Source organism: Tupaia chinensis, unplaced genomic scaffold, assembly GCF_000334495.1.
Source record: "Tupaia chinensis unplaced genomic scaffold, TupChi_1.0 Scaffold000115_1, whole genome shotgun sequence".
Taxonomy (NCBI): Eukaryota; Metazoa; Chordata; class Mammalia; order Scandentia; family Tupaiidae; genus Tupaia; species Tupaia belangeri.
The window spans coordinates 1,370,356-1,388,683 of NW_006159579.1; the positions used below are offsets into that span (position 1 = coordinate 1,370,356).

General features: G+C 39.1%; 1 protein-coding gene and 1 non-coding gene across 3 annotated transcripts in view; both read left to right on the forward strand.

Annotated features, from left to right (window-relative positions):
• ASIP (agouti signaling protein) overlaps window positions 1–18,328 on the forward strand; it is a 206,873-nt gene that overhangs the window by 9,392 nt on the left and 179,153 nt on the right. The gene's annotated exons all lie outside the window — the stretch shown is intronic.
• Window positions 6,652–6,755, forward strand: LOC114007020 (U6 spliceosomal RNA). The gene has a single exon (XR_003548682.1). It is a non-coding gene; the product is annotated as a U6 spliceosomal RNA (small nuclear RNA).

Below are 18,328 nucleotides of genomic sequence, written 5' to 3' on the forward strand. Positions count from 1 at the left end.
GGACCAGCAGTTGGCATAATGGCTATGTCGCTGGACTCCCATGTAGTTGACTGTGGTTTGAGTCCCAGAGTCAGTGGCTTAAACTCACACTGGGCGCATGTGCACACATGCCTCAGATCCCAAGAGGAGAATGGAGGAGAAGGGATTGCAACATGGCCATTCCCCGGGGGGTGATTTCTCGCTTTCTGTCTCTCTGTCTCTCTCTCTCTCTTTCTGGTGAGCGCATGTGCCCTATAGCAAAAACCTCTCAAAAAAAAATTGATTGAGATGGTACGGGCTAGATGGTGGTACAGTGGTAAAATCCAGTGCTCTGTGAAGCTGACCCACATGGAAAGGTTCCAGGTACATATCCAGAGAACTGCCTGTGTATGCCAGGCACACAAATACCCATGTTTCAGAGCCTGGCAAGGCAGGGAGTGGATCACTGCATGGGGTATGCATACATGCACTCTCTTTTCCTCTATCTTGCTCATAGGATAAATAAAATTTCTTAAAAAGTGGCTGAGGTGATAAATTTTATGGTATGTATACTGTACCACAATTAAGGGAGGGAAAAGGGAGCCAGAGGGTGACATGGTGGTTGAGGTACTGGACTCCCATATGGCTAACCACAGTTCAAGTCCTGGACCTGGCAGTTTGCTTTCTCACTTTTCTCCCTCCCCCCTGTCTCTCTCTGGTCAAATTGAAGAATAATAATAAATAAAGTAAAATAATTCTTTAAAAAAATGGAGAGTGGCCATGCAGGTGGCGTGGTGGTTAAGGGTGCTGGAATTCCATATGAGCAACTGTGGTTTGAGTCTTAGACCTTGTGGCTTTTTTTCTCTATTTCTCTCTCTCTCTTTTTCTCTCTCTGTCTGTCTCTGGTCAAATTTAAATAAACAAACAAATAAATAAAGTTAAATAAAATAATTCTTAAAAATAGAAAAAATAAATATGGGGCTAGCAGGCTTTGTAGTGGTTAAGTCACTGAACTCCCATATGACTGACCATAGTTCAAGTTCTGGACCTGACAGCTTGAAAATCAAGCCAGGTACGTGTGTATGTGTGCCCAAAATCTCAAGAGGAGAATTGAGGAGAAGGGACTCTGACATGGCTACCCTACTGGGGATGATTTCTCACTTTCTCTCTCACTGTCTCTGTCTCTCTGATGAGCACACATACCATATGACAAAAACCTTAAACTAAATAAGTAAATAAAAGCACTGTTTAGAGTTAAAATACCAACGTTGTAATTCTTGATTGTTCCCCGATGACTGATGAATCTTGAGCAAGTCACTTATTTACTTGGTGCTTCTGTTTCTTCATCTTTAAACAGGATAATAAAGCCTGCTGGCCCTAGGATCAAACGAAAACCAAAAAGCAAAACAACTTTTAAGATAATTTTTTTGAGTAGTAGTTTTTCCAATATTTTTATGTCCCTGATCTCAGTATTCATTAGAAGTTTCGCGTCTTATTTATAATGAAAGGTTTCTAAAGATGCCTCAGCAACCACCCTATTACCACTTAAAAGGATTTGCGTGCTAAACCCTTTCAGTTTGGACTGTTCACCTTATAATTTAGTCCTTAGAAAAAGCAAATAAACAGGATTTATGAGGACTATTAATAATCTAAGATGCTAATTATCAATGTGGCTTATCATTAACTGAGGAAATATAAGCTTGGGATTTTCATGTCAGTGTAAAAATGCTGTCCCCAAACTAGAGGACTATGAAGGAGAATCTCTTGAGTACCTACTGAGTGTCTGGACCTATAGCAGATGTTACATGCATTATCCCATTTAATAAAATAGCCTTGTCAAGTTAATAACAGTATACCCATTTTATAAACAAGTGTATTAGTCTATTTTTGTGTTGCTAACAAAAATCACCTGAGACTGGGTGATTTGTAAAGAAACAGGTTTATGACTAACAGTTTTGGCAGCTATTAATAAAAAGTCTAAAGGAAAAGACCTGGCACCTGGTTAGCCTCAGGTGTGGCTAACAGAAGCATGGTAGGTGGTGGGCATGTGCAGAGAAAGAGCAAGAGGTGAACCATTCTCTCTCTTATATAGCAGCCAGCTCTTGTAAGAACTAACCCTTTCTCAGAAGATCTAGAACTCATTGTTTCTCAAAAGACATGATTAATCTATTCACAAGAGTGTCACCTCCCTAATGCAAGCACTATGAACTTATCACTGGCCACTTAGCCTTACCACCTTCCAACACCAAATTTCAAAACATGAAATTTTGGGGAACAGACCAACATTCAAACTGTAACCATGGGGTAAATGAAAAAAATAAACCTCAGAGAATTTCATTCACTTACTCAAGATCACACAATGAATGACAGAGGAATTTGAGTCTAGGTCTGTCGACCTTGAAGCCCATATTTTTCCTACTGTGTTCAACTACCTTTCAAAATGTATTTGGCTATGCCTCTTGGTAATAGATTTCATAATAAGTTATATATATTTGATGCATATTTGTATATTTATATAAATTATCTTACTTGGTCATTGGTTACTTAGATGTATAAGAAAGGAAATGTAGGGTCCATCAGGTGATGTGGTTAAGGTTGCTGGACTCCCACATGGCCGACCGCGGTTTGAGTTCTAGAACCGATGGCTTGCTTTCTCACTTTCCGTTTCTCTCTTTCTCACTCTGTCCCTCTCTGATCAAATTAAAATAAATAAATAAAATAAAGTAGAATAAAATTACTTAAAAAAATTCTTTAAAAAATAAAATAAAATAAAGGAAATGTAATAATAACACGACTAATTGATACAGAAGTAAACCACACTTGTGAAATCAATAAAATTAACATGAAACATTGATTTAATAAGAAATATTGTGAAATAACAATATTGGGATGCTGGGAAAGTATAAGGTATTAAATTCTCATCTTCTATATTAGGTACTGTTTAAAGTTTATAAATCAATAAATAGCGTTATAAATATTTTATTTGGAAAAATATTGGTAAACATGAAAAAAAGCAAGTAAAAGAGTCTCAGAGGGTACCTCAGGCTTTTAGGAGGTCACTACCTTCTTTTTCCTTTAGTTTTTTTTTTTTCTTTTTTTTTGGTTTGTTTATATGTATAAATATGTTAAAATATGGGGCCAGCAGGTAGCATGGTGGTTAAGGGTGCCAAATGCAGTTCAAGTCCCACATGGCCAAATGCAGTTCAAGTCCTGGACCTGGCAGCTTGCTTTCTCACTTTTCCTCTCTCTCACTCTGTCACTCTGTTCCTCTCTGGTTAAATTGAAATAAATAAATAAAGTTAAATAAAATAATTCTTAAAATATGTTAAAATATACTCCTGGGGCCAGCAGGTGGTGTGGTGGTTAAGGGCACTAGACTCCCACATGGCTGAGTCCCACATGGTTTGAGTTCCAGACCTGGCAACTTGCTTTTTCACTTTCTCTCTCTCTCTATCTCTCTCTCTCTCCCCCTCACTTCGTCCCTCTCTGGTGAAATTAAAATTTTTATATATATATGTATATGTATGTGTGTATATATATATATATATATATATATATATATATATATATATATATATATATATATATATATATATATATATATATATATATATATATATATATATATATATATATATATATATATATATATATATATATATATATATATATATATATATATATATATATATATATACACACACACACATATATATGTATATACTTGCTATTTTTTGTTATGAGCCCTGTAGTTCCACATGAACTTTTCTTTTTAACCATACAACTTAAATTCATTTTTTAAAATTTATTTATTTTTTGCTATAGGGCACATGAACTTGCCAAAAAAAATAGAGGGAGAAAGAAAGAGGAAAAGTGAGAATGTGCCCCCTACGGAGGGTAGGTGGTGGGACCACACCACAATTCCTTCTCCTCCATTATTGTCTTGGGATTTTGGCTCACATGTGACCAGAGTGTTTTTCAAACTGCCGTGTCCAGGACTCGAACCACACAATTGGTCATGTGGAATCCAGGCCCCTTAACCACAGCCACTGAGTGGCTCACATTTTTTTTTTTTAACTTTTGCTATAGGACACAAGTGGTCACCAGAGAGAGACAGAGAACAGGAAAGTTAGACATTACTCCCCTGGAGGATGGCCACACAACAATACCTTCTCCTTCACTCTCCTCTTGGTATCTTGGGCACACACATACATAGGCACACATGCCTGGTCCAGGACTCAAACAGTGAAGCTGACCATGTAGGATCCAGTGCCTTTTTTGCATGCACCTGCTGGCTCTGACTCAACTTTTAAAATTATTGCTTACTGGACCAGCAGACGGCATAATGGTTATGTCGCTGAACTCCCACATAGTCGATCACGGTTCAAGTCCCAGATCCAGTGGCTTAAACTCACACCAGGCAAGTGTGCATGCTTGTCCAAAATCCTGAGAAGAGAATGGAGGAGGAGGAATTGCAGCACGGCCATCTCCTGGGGGGTGATTTCTCACTTTCTGTCTCTTTCTCTCTGTCTCTCTTGTGAGCACATGTGCCCTATAGCAAAAATCTCTAAAAAAAAAAAAAAAAAAAAATATTTTTTTCTGGGGCACGATGGTTAAGGCACTGGACTCCCACATGGCTGACCATGATTTGAGTCCTGGACCTGGCAACTTGAAACTCATGCTGGTTACATGTGCATGTGTGACCAAAATCCCAAGAGGAGAAAGGAGGAGAAAGGATTGTGGTGTGGCCATACCCCCTGGGGGAAGTTACCTCACTTTCCTTCTCTCCCTCGCTGTCTCTCTCTCTCTCTCTCTGGTGAGTGCACACACCCTGTGGCAAAAACCTTAAACAAAACAAAACAAAACAAAATCTATTGTTTACTAGTATTACCATGATAAACATTATCACCACTTTAAAGATAAAGGAAACAGGTGTTTAGAACATTTAATTTACTTAACATTAAACAACCAGTAAAATGTTAACAGTAGTTGGATACAGGTTCTGTAATTCTCAGACTTCTGCTTTTTGCACATCAGCCTACCAGAACAAAATTTTACATATGAATTTTCTAGTTCTGACTTTTTTATATTTAAAATTTATTCATTTATTTCTTCAATTGCAGAGAGAGAGAGAGATGGGCATCCCCAGTAGGGTCTTCACACTATCATCCATCCTTAGTCTCAGCCAATCTGGATCATAAGCATGCATCCATGCATTTGACATGCTCAGGACCAACCCAGGGATACAAACCCAGGACCGAATTTTCCAGGCAGGTTTAGTTGAGTCAATACTGTGCCACTGCCTGGTCCCTGACTTTTTTCCCATAGCAATAAAGACCAAGTATATGGACAGTCTTGCACTTTGGTTATGCACGGACAGATAAAATATATTTATCCCTGTATTCCCCCTCAAATCACTAAAATGAGAGTGAGTTAATATTTTTAAAGTTACCGGTCTACAAGAATAAGAAAGTGTAATAACAGATGAAAGATATGAACACATTTTTTGAAGAATAGAAAGCCATAGTTGGGACCAGCAGTTAGCGTAATGGCTATGTCGCTGAACTCCCATGTAGCCAACCACGGTTTGAGTCTCGGACCTGGTGGCTTAAACTCATGCTGGGCGAGTGTGCGTGTGTGCCGAAGATCTTGAGAGGAGAATGGAGAAGGGATTGCAGTGTGGCCATCCCCCCTGGGGGGTGATTTCTCACTTGCGCTCTCTCTCTCTCTCTCTCTCTCTCTCTTTCTGGCGAGCACACGCACCCTATAGCAAAAACCTCTCAAAAAAAAAAAAAAAAGCCATAGTTGAATTAAGAAAACCAAATTCAAAATGCTTGCAAAAGGATGTATCATAAACTGAGACAAACATGTTTGTATTGCTGAACACCAGAATGTCAAGAAATAAAATCAGTGCCATAAAAGCAGAAGTGATGTGAGGGACTAAAAATAGGGGGATTGAGGACTAGTAGATGGCATAATGGTTACTTTGCTGAACTTCCATGTAGTCAACCATGGTTCAAGTCCTGGACACAGCAGTTTAAAACTCACATCAGGCGCATGTGTGTGCATGCTCCAAATCCTGAGAGAATGGAGGAGAAGTGGTATGGCTTTCTCCCTTAGAGGGTGAGTTCTTGTTTCTGTCTTTCTGTCTCTCTCTGTATCTCTGACGAGTGCATGTATCCTATAGCAAAAATCTCTCTTTCTAAAAAAAAGGGGTGGTGGTGGTGGTTAAAGGCGCTGGACTCCCACATGGCCCACCATGGCTTAAGTCCCAGACCTGGCAGCTTGCTTTCTTGCTTTCCCTTTTTCTCTCTCTCTTTCTCTGTCTTTACCTGGTCAAATTGAAAAATAATAATAACAAATGGAATTAAATTAATAAATAAACTCTTTTAAAAATGAGAGGCAGATTGGCTCAAAGCTTATATAGAAAGTTAAACTACCAAGTCTTTTTCTTCATCTTGCTTATTTAGACAACTGTTCCTCCATTTCCTGGCAGAACCCTAGAGGTTTATTCTGTTAAAAAAAAGGGGGGGGGGCAACAGGTGTCATGGTGGTTAAGAGTGCTGGACAGTCCTGAGCTAATGTACTTTCCAATATGATTAAATGAAAACGGAAAGAGAAAGCAGGAAAATGTGAAGCCCCTCTATCCAAAGTTCGAGCCCAGGAGAAACAGAAGTATTAAAAGTTATTTGAGTGCTCGCTTTGGCAGCACATATACTAAAATTAGAACGATACAGAGATTAGCATGGCCCCTGCACAAGCATGACATGCAAATTCATGAAGTGTTCCATTTTTTTTTATACCAGGGATGCAAGAGTGGTTCAATATATGCAAGACCATAAATGTAATACACCACATTAACAGAAAGAAAGATAAAAACATGATCATCTCAATTGATGCAGAGAAAGCATTTGATAAAATGCAACATCCTTATATGATTAAGACTCTCAGTAAGATTGGTATAGAAGGGACTTTTCTGAACACAATAAAAGCAACCTATGAAAAACCTACAGCTAACTTTATACTGAATGGGGAAAAGCTGAAAGCTTTTCCTCTGAAAACAGGTACTAGGCAAGGCTGCCCACTTTCTCCACTGCTCTTTAATATAGTACTGGAAGTCTTAGCTATTGCAATCAGAGAAGAGAACAGTATTAAAGGCATTCGAATAGGCAAAGAAGAGTTGAAAATATCTTTATTTGCAGATGACATGATGGTATACTTAGAAGACCCAAAGGTATCCATGAAAAAACTGCTTGAAGTAATAAGTGAATACAGTAAGGTGGCAGGATACAAAATCAATATCCAAAAATCTATAGCATTTCTATTTATGAACAACAAGTTGAACGAAGCAGAGCGGAAGAAAGGAATCCCTTTCACCGTAGCCACAAGATGTATAAGATACCTAGGGATAAACCTAACTAAGAAAGTCAAAGACCTTTATAAAGAAAACTACGAGAATCTTAAAAAAGACATTGAAAGTGACATAAAAAAGTGGAAGGACATCCCATGCTCCTGGATTGGTAGAATTAACATAATCAAAATGGCAATTCTACCCAAATTAATCTACATGTTTAATGCAATTCCAATCAAAATACCAGAGATATTCTTCAGAGATCTAGAAAAGACAATTATAGAATTTGTCTGGAACCATAAAAGACCTCGTATTGCAAAAGCAATCCTGCGTAAGAAGAATGGAGTAGGAGGCATATCACTCCCTGATCCCAAGATATACTATAAAGCTGTGGTCATCAAAACAGCATGGTATTGGCATAAAAACAGACATGTGGACCAATGGAAGAGAATAGAGACCCCAGAAATAACTCCCAAAGCTTATAGCCAACTGATCTTTGACAAAGGATATCAGTCAATCCATTGGGAAAAGGAAAACCTCTTTAGTAAATGGTGCTGGAAAAACTGGGTATCCACCTGCAGAAAGATGAAACTGAACCCCCATCTTTCACCATTAACAACAGTCAACTCAAAATGGATCAAAGATCTGAACCTAAGACCTCAGACAATAAAACTACTTGTGGAAAATGCTGGGGAAACTCTGGGAGACATTGGAGTAGGCAAAGACTTCTTAAATAAGACTCCCAAAGCACAGGCAATAATCCCTAAAATAGACAAGTGGGACTATATTAGACTAAGAAGTTTCTGCACAGCAAAGGACACAGTAACAAGTGTGAACCGACAACCCTCAGAATGGGAAAATATTTTTGTTAAATATGCCTCAGACAAGGGACTGATAACGAGAATACATAGGGAACTCAAGTGCCTTATGCGAAAAAAAATGATTAACCCGATTAAAAGATGGGAAAGTGAGCTGAACAAAAGTCTCTCTAAGGAAGACATACGAACAGCCAAAAAGCATATGAGGAAATGCTCGACATCCCTCATCATAAGGGAAATGCAGATAAAAACCACAATGAGATACCACCTAACCCCTGTCAGAATGGCAAAGATTAAGAATATAAAAAGTGATAAGTGTTGGCGGGGATGTGGTGAAAAGGGAACCCTCCTACACTGTTGGTGGGAATGTAAACTAGTTCAACCACTGTGGAGAACAATATGGAGGTTCCTCAAAGATCTACAAATAGAACTACCATTTGATCCAGCAATCCCACTTCTGGGTATTTACCCAAAAGACAGGAGAACGCTCAGTCAGAAAAGTGCTTGCACATCCATGTTTATTGCAGCATTATTCACAATTGCCAAGACATGGAACCAACCTAAATGTCCACAAACTGATGAATGGATTGGAAAAGTGTGGTATATATACTCTATGGAATACTACTCAGCCATAAAAAATAACAAGACCCTGGAATTTGATAGAAAATGGTCAGATATGGAGGATCTATTGCTGAGTGAAGTAAGCCAGGCTATGAAAGAAAGATATTGTATGTATCCACTCAATATATACCGACTATCCGCACTCTATAATAGAGAGCAAAAATTCGGAGGACATAAACACAGTGAAGGTACTTAATGAGAATAGGACAGTGTGGAATGGGGTAAGTGAAGAGAAGAGGATAGAGAAAGATAGCAAGTGAACAATAGAGAGACAGGACGTTAGTGAGAAACAGATAGGGGTTATTAACTGTTGATGATGACATGTATAGTATTCTCAACTGGATTGGTCTGAGAAGTATTTCATGATGGGCAAAGTATTTTTACAAGCAAAACGAGAAATAACAATTGACTGTTTTATAAAAATAATTAGAATAATAAAAATAATGATTGGGGAAAACAGAAAAGATATTGAATGTTGAAGTGGGGAGATTAATGTCTCTGTACTGACTGACATGCATGGCATTCCCTTTTGAAAAAACAATGTAATACAATGTAAAGTTATAAAAAATAGGATTATACTAATTTTCAGAAAATGTTATTTGAACAGGAAAGAGAAAGAAGAAGGCATGGAAGAGGATGGTTACAAAAGTCTGCTTTGTTGGAGATGGCTTTACTAGAAAACCACCTAAATATGAAAGATTCGTTAGACCAATGGACTTACATTTCAAGAAGGCTCACATAACATATCCTGAACTGAAAACCACTTTTTGCCTGCCAATACTTGTTTTGTTTTTTTTTTTGTTTTTTGGTTTTTTTTTTGGAGAGGTTTTTTCTATAGGGTGCGTGTGCTCACCAGACAGAGAGAGAGACAGAAAGCATCCCCAGGGGGGATGGTCACGCTGCAATCCCTTCTCCTCCATTCCCCTCGGGATCTTGGGCACACACGCACACGCGTCCGGCGTGAGCCGGCGTGAGTTGTAAGCCACCGGGTCCGGGATGTGAACCACGGTTGACTACGTGGGAGTCCAGCGACATAGCCATTACGCTAACTGCTGGTTCCCTCTGCCAATACTTGTTTTAAAGAAGAATCCCTCATCTCACTATATACAACTTTGGGTGTTATCACCAAAAGTGCTATCATTGAGGTGAGTGTGAGCAAGTTGGACCTTGTGACACAAAGAGGCAAGGTTATTTGGGGGAAATATGTCCAAGTTATCAACAATCCTGAAAATGATGTCTTAAGACAGCATAAATGCTATCTTACTGGTTTGATAGCAGTTGCAGACAAGTAACTCCTTATGATTTTTGAAGATAATACACCAATCTGGAAAACCATCATGACTAATGTTTCTGAATATAGCCAGTCTCACATGCCTGCAGTCATCAAAAGATTATTTATTAAATTGCACAAAAACAGCAGATAACCCTGGAAATATTTTTTAAAAGAATTATTCTATATGGGCTGCAGGTGGCATGGTGGTTAGGGTGCTGGACACTCCCAGATGGTTGACCATGGTTCAAGTCCAGGACCTGGTGGCTTGCTTTCCCACTTTCCTTCTCTCTCTTTATCTTTTGTTCTCTGATCAAATAAAAATAAATGAATGAATAAATAAAATTAAATAAATAATTCTTTAAATAGTATTATTCTATTTAACTTTACTTATTTATGTATTTATGTATTTATGTATTTATTTATCTTAATTTGATCAGAGAGGGACAGAGTGAGAGAGGGAAAGTGAGAAAGTAAGCTGCTAGGTTCAGGTCTTGTATTGCAGTCAGCCATGTGGGAGTCCAATGCCCTTAACTACCATGCCACCTGCCGGCCCCAACCCTGGAAATTTAAAATACACTTTAAGATAATAAAAATGCCCTCTAATAATAGAATATTAAGTTTATAAAATTTAATTATCTAACCACTTTATATATTTTAAAGTACTAGAATTTTTCCACTAAGACTTCATTATTATGGGACCAGCAGTTAGCGTAATGGCTATGTCGCTGGACTCCCACGTAGTCGGCTGTGGTTTGTGTCCCGGACCTGGTGGCTTAAAACTCACACCAGGCACATGTGCGTGTGTGCCCAAGAGGAGAATGGAGGAGAAGGGATTGCAGCGTGACCATCGCCCCCGGGGGTTGATTTCTCGCTTTCTGTCTCTATCTGTCTGGTGAGCACTCGTGCCCTATAGCGAAAAAACCTCTCCAAAAAAAAAAATTCATTATTATAGTGTTTACATTATTTATTTATTAACTTATTTTTGCTGTAGAGCACATGTGCTCTCCAGAGACACAGACAGAGCGAGAGACGGAAAGTGAGTAATCACTTCCTGGGGGTTGGCCAGGATGCAGTCTCTTCTGCCCTCTCCTCTTGGGACTTTGGGCATGCATGCACACACACCAGGCATGACTTTTCAGGCCACCAGGTCTGGAACCTGAACCGAGGAGTCAGCTATGTAGGATACAACACCTTAACCTCCACACTACCTGCTTGCCCTATAGTAATATTTATTGAGTGCTTCCTTTTGAACATCTTGGTAAGGCTCTTTGATACATTATCTTATTTTCCTATCACAAGCAACCTGTGAAATAGGTAGTATAATGATCTCTGTTTAAAAATTTAAGAAGCACTTGGGTTGGCTCATGGCCTAGTGGTTGAGAGAACCAGATCCTAGGATCAGTAGGTGGCATAATGATTACACGACTGAATGCAGTTTGATCCTGGACCTGCTAGCCTGAAACTCACACCGGGTGTATGTATGCATTTCCAAGAGACTGGAGGTGAAGGGATTGTGGCATGGCCAACCTTCTGGGGGATGATTTCTCACTTTTTGTCTCTCTCTTTCTCTCCTGCAAGTGCACATGCTCTATAGCAAAAATCTCTCTAAAAAACAACTACCACCACAACAAAAAGAGAACCAGATCCCACGTGACCCACTGGGGTTTGAGTCCCAACCCCAGTGACTTGAAAAACATTGTAGCTGTGTGTTTGTGTTCCTGCCCCAAATCCCTATAGGATAGAGAAATGGAAGAAGAGGGATTGCAGTGCGACCACAGTTAATTGAGAGGTACTTTCTCCCTTTCCTTCTGTGTATCTCTCTCTGGCAAGGAGATGTACCCTCTAACAATAAAAAATTAAAAAAAAAAAAGAACTCTAACAGATTAAGTAATTAAATATCATTTTCCAGATATTTATGTGATCAGAACAGTTACTAGATATTAAATCTTCTTTAAATACAGCAACTTATTTTTTTAGTAGTGGTTGTATCAGGATGGCCCTGTAGTGCAGTGGTTGAGAGCTATACACAGAAAACCAGATTTTATGGCCAACTGCAGTTTGAATCGTAGCCCTCGTGACTCAAAACATATGCAGGGCATATGAAAATTTGGGGAGAGGTAGTCTGGTTCTGTTACTCATCATTTTAGTGTTTTTGTTTGTTTGTTTGTTTGTTTTTTAGAGGTTTTTGCTATAGGGCACATGCGCTTGCCCAAAAGACAGAGAGAGACAGAGAGAAATCACCTCCCGGGGAGGATGACCACGCCACAATCCCTTCTCCCCCATTCTCCTCTCAGGATATTAGGCATGCACACACACGTGCCTGGCTTGAGTTTAAGCCACCAGGTCCAGGACTCGAACTGCGGTAGCCTACATGGGAGTCCAGCGACTTAGCCATTACACCAACTGCTAGTCCCTCACCATTTTAGTTTTATCTCCTATCTTTGTGTTACACATTAATTTCCCAGGCATAGATGATATAACTTTCTCTAATTTGTTGGAAAAAATGTTGAAAGTGGCAAGGCCAAATGTGGCCCATTACTGGTCATTTGATCAGAAACTATGCAACTACAAATTCAACTAATTGTACTTCACAAGTCGTACCTCTTTCTTGTTTTTATTCCCATTATTACTGTGAGATAATCTATCAAACATGAACTTGAAACAAGGAAACCTCATACCTAAAGGAGGACATACTTCATTTAACTGTTCACTAATAATATCCATAAAAGAAATGTAATCCAAAAAAATTTTTAAAAGAGAGAAAGAAATGTAATCTGTTCTGTATGACTCATGTTCATTTCTCTATTTCACCTTTCTCTAAGTGTTCACAAAATATCTGTTTGATTTTATAACATTGTAAGGGATTAAATTTCCATGATCATTTCTAAAGTTCATCATTAGAAATAAAGTCCTTAACTGTTAGGTTGTTGAAAAAGTCATGAAGAATTTTTGCATAGAAAAACAGAAGAAAATACATCATGAATTTTCTTACAACCCAATAGAATGTAGTTCCTGGAAATCTTTTTTCTCCTGCATGAATGAATTTGGGCCATCTTTACTTGTCTCTAGACACTTTTGTTCTCTTTGATTTCCTGGAGATTACTGGCAAGAAATGAATGATTTCACTGGTAAGAGCTTTAAGAACCGCGGCTTGAAATTATAAACTTCCGAAAATCAAGCTCCTTGGGGCCAGCAGGTGGCATGGTGGTTAAAGGTGCTAGATTCCCACGTGGCCAGACACAGTTTGAGTCTCTGACCTGGAGGCTTGCTTTCTCACTTTCCCTTTCTCTTTTTTGTCTCTCTCTGGTGAAATTAAAAAATAATAATAACAAATGGAAATAAATGAACAATTCTTTTTAAAAAATCAAGCTTCTTGGGAACCAGCAGTTAGCGTAATGGCTATGTCGCTGGACTCCCACGTAGTCGACCGCGGTTCGCGTCCTGGACCCGGTGACTTAAAACTCATGCCGGGCGCGTGTGCGTGCGTGCCCAAGATCCCGAGAGGAGAATGGAGGAGAAGGGATTGCGGCGTGACCATCCCCCCTGGGGGGTGACTTCTCGCTTTCTGTCTCTATGTCTCTCTCTCTCTGTCTGGCGAGCGCACGCGCCCTATAGTGAAAATCTCTCAAAAAAAAAATCGAGCTTCTTTAAAATCAATCAATCAATCAATCGGGCTCCTTTGAAATGATCGAAGGCTTTTTTACCATCTTCTTTCCTAAATTGTACTTCGATTCCCTCTTACTGATGTTAAATTCATTCTAGTGCAAGATTGTTCTTGGTGGAAGCATTTGACCTCGTGGCTTTTATTTTTCTCCCACATGTATAGTCCTCTTTTAGCCTGTTATTTCTAGCCTTCTCTAAATATTCCTTCTTAAGTTCCTAGTTTCCCAACATTCACTGGGATTTTTTTTTTCTATTAGATAACTCTTTTTTTTTTTTTTCTTTTTTTGGAGAGGTTTTTGCTATAGGGCGTGTGCACTCGCCAGACAGAGAGACAGAAAGTGAGAAATGACCCCCCAGGGGGTTGGCCACGCCGCAATCCCTTCCCCTCCATTCTCCTCTCGGGATCTTGGGCATACATGCGTACGCGCCTGGCGTGAGTTTAAGCCACCAGGTCCGGGACTCAACCTGCGGTCAACTACATGGGAGTCCAGTGACATAGCCATTACTTTAACTGCTGGTCCCTCTATTAGATAACTCTTCTCAACAACACAAAAATACCATTAAATAGCCTTATTCTTTTGGGGAACTCCTTCCTTTTCCTTCTCGTAGGTCTTTTTCACCCATATAACCTCAGTAAGAAAGTCTCTTTCTCCTTTGAGCTTTTATAGTACTTTATTTACGCTTTCTTTGTATCATTTGTCATGTACTCTTTAACACTATAACATTAGAGTTATTGATATTCAGTTTCTGTTTAATAGAGTTAAGCACTTTGGGGACAAGAACCAGGTTTTATATTAAGTTTTTTGCCTTGTACATAGTAAACATTCAAGAAGTGCTTGTTGAATGAATGAAGGAAGGAATGGTCAAATATCAGTAGAGTGCTATCTAGTGTTATGTTTGGACCCTACTCTTACTGGCTTCTGAATGTTGATGATTACATTTTCAGGAATTTTGCTAGTAGGTTATTAAGTCATTTGGTATTTTGAACAGTGACCATGGTAGAAGTATTTACACCACTCTTTTGTTCCAGAGCAAAATATAACCTCTCCCCCACAGTGAGCCAGTTATTATTAAACATTTATATGATTATCAAACATTTACCAGCACATCACACCAATACTAGAAAATAGGATATACATGTATTAAACCTCAAATTAGGGCTAGCCGGTGGCATGGTAGTTAAGGCACTAGATCCCACATGGCTGGCTCTGCAGTTCAAATTCCGGACCTGGCAGCTTGAAAGACACACCTGGCACATGTACACATATGCCCAAAATCCTGAGAGGAGACTGGAAGAGAAGGGTTTATGCTGTGTCCATCTCCCAGGGAGATGATTTCTCTCTTTTTCTCTCTCTCTCTGTCTCTCTCTGGTGAGTGCACATGTCCTATGGCACAAATCTAAAGAAACAAAAACAAAATAAAATTAAACTTCATATTAAAAAGCCAAAAAGACATTCTAAGCCATCTATTCTAATTATAGCATTTTACAGATAAAGAAGTTGAGATCCACACAAGTGAAGCAGATTGCTCACATCACACATCTAGCTAATAGCAAAGCAAGGACTAGATTCCAACTCTGCAGTTCTATTTTCTTCTTTTTTTTGCTTTTTAAATTTTATTTTATGGGGCCAGTAGATGGCATAGCAGTTATGTCGCTCTCTCCCATGTAGCTGACCGAGGTTCAAATTCCAGACCAGTGACTTAAAAATCATACCAGGCACATGTGCATGTGTACTCAAGATCCTGAGAGGAGAACAAAGGAAAAGGGACTGTGGTATGGCCATCTCTCCTGGGGATGATTTCTCACTTTGCTTCTCATTGCTTCTGTCTCTCTTTCTCTCTCCCTAGCAAGCACATGCACCCTCATGCAAAAACCTTTTTAAAAGAAAAAAAATTTTTTTATTAGTTCTATAGTTTTCTAGTCATTTTTTCATATTGACTTCATTTTGTTGTTGTACCCTGGTTCCATTCTTTGGTTTAGCCCCCAGAAATGCTGTAGGTATTATTCTAACTAATAATTATTAAAGGGTGTCAGTGAACAGAACACAGCTTTCTCTAGTCTTTTGTTTCTTTTGCAGACAGATTTAAATTAACACAGTTGTTTTTGGAGAAAGACCAGATCCTGTTCACGAGTGTTACAGACTAAGAAAAATAGTTTTGCCTTTAAAGTTTCTTTATTAGTTAGTTTACAAAATCACAATTACGTAATTCTATTAAATCAATGGAGAATGCATTTCATAAAATACACAGTATGAAAGTTAGAGATAGGTTTGTAAGCTTTTTATGCATGCTCCCAAATAGTGACTGTGAATGCCAGACAGGAACAACATTGTCTCTTCCAAAATGGTATGGTGCCCACTAGTATCTTCCTCACCATTCATTTAACTATCTGAATCAACTTTGCTAAAATGCACAAATTTTACCTAGTAGGGAATGCGTGCATGCACATGCACACACACACACACACACACACACACACACACACATTTTTAGAACCCTAGAGGAATAAAATTAGGGCAAATCATGATTTTGAAAGGATAAGAATAATAAAGTGTAACCCAAGAGAATGTGGATATTTCTAGTAGGATAGATAGGTAGGACCAGTCTATCTCTGGTGATTTGTCACACTAGAAACAGTGGCAGCCAGAGGATGGCGTTAGAATATTAGTCCTAATCAGTGGATTTATTGGAGACTTCAGTGAGACCTTAGAAATATGGTTAACTTCTGGGTCCAGCTGTGGTGGCACTGCTCCACAGTGCTGGATCATGTGGAGCCATCTGGTCCTGACTGACTTGGAAGACTGTGGGAAAAAAGGGCATGAGACTGTTGAAAATACTTGTCTGCCCGGGACCAGCCTCGGCGTGGGTGGGTTATCTCAACGGAGGCAGTGAAGGTGAACAGAAGACAAAGGCCTTGATGTTTTTTTATGCACGTCTTTTGCCAGACAGCCCTCAGAGATTGTTTTTTGAGGAGTGACAACTGTTAGGAATTATTGTGTGTTTTTATTGAAAACGTGTTATATGTAAGTAAAGGGAGAGGGACTATGTGTTTTAATTATTAACTCATAAAGTTTTAAGAATAGGGAATATAGATTTTATTTATTGTTGGATTAAGGGTGGGTCTAGTGTAGTTTTGCAATTGTAGGTGGGTCTTTATGGAATGCAGTTTTGGGAAAGTGGTTCCAGTAAGCAGAGATGATTATTAGCTGATGCGGTGCAGTAGCCATCTTGTGATTACTGGGAATGGTGCTGAGAAAAGAAAATTTTAAGAATAGATATTAGTTTTTATGGATTTTAATAAAGAATGATACTTATACAGTTTTATAGGGATTTAAAACTTAATTTGAGGAATTTTAATATATTTATCTATTTTACTTGGAGAGGGCAGAGGTGTCTTGGGCCAGTTTTGGCCTAATCTTATTTTAGGTAAAGAAAGGATTAAGTTTACCTTAAATGTATTTTGAAGGGCCTTTTAAAGGTTAAGATTACTTTTGCCTAGAAAGAACTTCAGCCCACCCTCTATTGTGACCATGGAGATAAAGCATTGTAATTAATAGTAAGTGATTAGAGCAAAGGGGAGCAGTCGGGGGACTTTTTGGAAGATTTTATCATACACTCAGGATTTATAAGAGAGCTATGTAATTTTTTTTATAGTAGTATATTGGGGAGTCAGAGGGGGGTCACTTCCCAGTAAGGCTGTCACAGTTTTTGGAGCAAATAGCAAACAGCCTTGTTGACATGCTAATTGACCCGAGCTTTGTTTTAAGGGGGGGGGCACACAACAGTGGCCTTGCCAACGTGTTGATCCGACTGGAAGCGGAGCTCAAAGGTTGGGGGGGCTCAGACAGATCTTGGGGCCTCGCCAGGTCGGACTCCTCCACTTGTCTTGCTCACACACTTTCTTTCTCTCTTTCTCTCTCTCTCTCTCTCTCTCTCTCTCTCTCTCTCGTGTGTGCACACATGCACAAGGAGAAAGGAGGAAGGAAGGCTGAAAGGAAAAAAAGAAGGAAGGAAACTTTTTTAAAAAGAAAAAAACATGATTAATTTCTGAGAGCAGAACCAGTAAGAAACGATCTATGTCTGTCAGAGTTTGCTTGGACTGTCATTTTCCTTTTTAAGTTTATTTATTTCTTCCTTCTGTGAAAGAGGGAAACAAAGTGACCACTCTGAGCAGTATACACATTTTAGTGGTCCAGTAGGTGGTATGAGCATCTCAGGTTGTTTTTGTTATTTCTCCATTCTGTCAGGATTTGGGGCACTCATGCACATAAGTCCAGTGTGTTTCTCAAGCCATTGGGGCTAGAGGATTACAACTCATAGTCAGCCATATGGGATCTGTCTTCCTGTAATCACAAGGCTACAGGGCCAACCCTGTTAGTTTTTAATATAAGATAAAAGACAAATACAGAAACACACACGTATAAACATATAGTTTAATAAATTATTATAATGTGAATTTCTGGGACCGGCAGTTGGCATAATGGCTATGTCGCTGGATTCCCATGTAGTCGACTGCGGTTCAAGTCCCGTACCTGGTGGCTTAAACTCACGCCAGGTGCATGTGCATGCATGCCCAAGATCCTGAGAGGAGAATGGAGGAGAGGGGATTGCGGCATGGCCATCCCCCTGGGGGTTGATTTCTCG